The following is a 2,500-nucleotide window of genomic DNA, read 5'->3' as shown; positions in this document are numbered from 1 at the left end:
CGGGAAAACCGGCATGCTCACAACAACATCCGGGACGGCGCCCCCTGTGCCAATCCTTGGCACTCCGCCCGGATCTCCACCCGCAGTGGTCCACAGTTTCAACCAGGCAGGTTTTTGCACCGCCTCAATAGCCAGAGATCTCAACCACCAATCCGAGGACCAACAGAGTTTCCAGGTACGCCTAACCTGTGTTCTGGGAACAGTAACGGACAGCTTAGCGAGGCCCAGCCCGCCATCGCGGGCACGTGAGTAGATGATCCCCCCCGCCGTGGACGGGTCGAGGCGTAACCACCTTTTCACAGCCATCCGCACCTTCCCGTCGAGCCACTTGAGCTTGGTCACCGGCACCATACCCACGTCGGCCCTGAAAGCAACCTTCGGGAGTAAGAATGAGCTGCACAACATGACTTTCTGTGACGGCTTAAGCGCCGCCTCTGAGATCCTTCCAAGCCATGCGTCCACCTGTTCCTCTAGACCCCGAGACACAATTCCCTGCCACGGCACTATATCAGCTCCCAGGTAACGTACACATTCACTCGAACTGACTATGTGTAACTGCTGCCCACATAGCGTCCAAGCTACACTGCTGTCACCCTTTGAACCCATCCAGATACCATGGCACTTCCGAGGCTGGACAGCCAGTCCCGAAAGCCGGCAAAAGTCCTCGAGAATCTCCAAATTCTTCCTCATTCCCTCCTCCGAGCTACTTAACAGGACTAGATCGTCAGCAAATGCTAGTGTGGCGATTCGGCGGTCGCCCCAAACGTAGTGGCCCCCTTTGCGTTCGAGGCTATGGATGAGAGGGTCCATAGCAAGGTTGAAGAGCAGTGGGGACATTGGGTCGCCTTGCTTCACACCAACCTTGAGGGCAATGGGTTCGGAGTAGGCGTCTCCGCAACCCACCCTGGTCGAGCAGCCTACATAAGAGTTACGGATTAACTCTATCACACGTCTATCCACGCCCAAGTTTCCCAATACATACAGGACATGATCATGAGAAACCGAGTCGAAGGCCTTCGCAAAGTCAATGAACACGACCGCCAGTGGCACGCCGTCCTACCTCGAGCGCCCCATGATCCGGTGAAGGATCATGAGGTTTTCCGCGCAACCACTCGCGCCGGCGACGAAACCACGCTGCCGGGGGCTAACAGGACAGGCTCGAGTCAGCCTCATCGCTATTATCCGTCCAAACAACCTCAACACGACTGACCCTATAGTCACAGGCCGCCAGCCCGATACAGTACCCAGCTCGGTAGGGTCAGTTGATTTGGGTAACAATCGTGTCTTGCACTCCTTGAAGGCCTGGGGAACAACTCCACGCACCATCCATGTCGTAAACAGCCTCGCCAGATTCCGGCCGTCCGGGTCCCAGTCAAGAAGAGCCTGCTTCCTGATCCCATCTGGTCCCGGCGCCGATCGCTTGCCCAACTTAGCCAGGTTTGACACCACTTCCGGCCCCAGGATTGGGTGATAGAATTGTTCATTATCGGCGGTCAGTCTCACCGCGAAGCCAGGCAGTCCATGAAACGGTCTAACCGTTTCCCATTTCTCTTTAAAATGTTCATACACTGGCTTAATCGGCAATTCACACCTTAGGGGCGTCAGACCATCTAAGATCCGCCGTGCCAGCCCCTTCCTCGCCGCAGAATAGCCGCGTTGTTGATGATAAAACACATTCCTCTTGTGAGCGAGCCGCCTCGCCCACCCTTTCAAAGCCTGTCCTCGACGCCGAGACCCCGCCAACGTTTTTGGCCACACTACCATTCCACCCAGAGCTTTCATGAGATCAGAAGCAGAAGACTCGATCAGTTTAGGCTCCTGACCTGCTTCCCTAACTAAGCCGGCAGTGGCCCGATGCTCCTCATCCCCCGCCTGTAGTACTTCCAAGACTCTATTCTCCACCATGTCTGGAAGCGACGAGGGTAAGGTCCATTTCTGGGGCAACGCCCTGGAGACCGGGGCGCGCCGACGCACACCGGACGCACTGCCTGCCGTACCGCCGCACAGGGAACTCCACTTCCTCTTCACCTGTTCTTTGGTCTTGCCCGTATCCAACACCCGGGCTACAACCGCATATTTCCATCCGTGACTTCCATACTTCTTCATGAGTTTCTTGAGGTTCTTGACCTCCATTTCACTCCATTCATCCTCTCCCAACCTGACTCTCTTGCCATGGCTCCGGTCCTTCGAGGTCCCAAACCACACCTCCGCATGGGCGTGCCGCATATGCTGAGACACTCCAACAGCCGTCCGAAAACGACGCCCACAGTGATCGCAAGCGACCCCTTGGACTCCACCCACCCCGCACACGCTCCGGCATTTCGGAACATGACACTGAATGGAATGGCTGTTTTCACTGCGCCTTTCGCACATGCCACACACGTACATGACAGACGTACCCGCATGCCGGGAGGCAAAATGCACACCCAGCCTACGAACACTGTCCACACGCACCCCACACACAGGGCAGTCCATGGAATCCCGAGGCAGATGCACCAAG

The sequence above is a fragment of the Syngnathus scovelli genome, unplaced genomic scaffold (assembly GCF_024217435.2).
Source record: "Syngnathus scovelli strain Florida unplaced genomic scaffold, RoL_Ssco_1.2 HiC_scaffold_33, whole genome shotgun sequence".
Classification (NCBI taxonomy): Eukaryota; Metazoa; Chordata; class Actinopteri; order Syngnathiformes; family Syngnathidae; genus Syngnathus; species Syngnathus scovelli.
The sequence above is the reverse complement of the archived record's forward strand: the minus strand, read 5'-3'. Positions refer to the sequence as shown.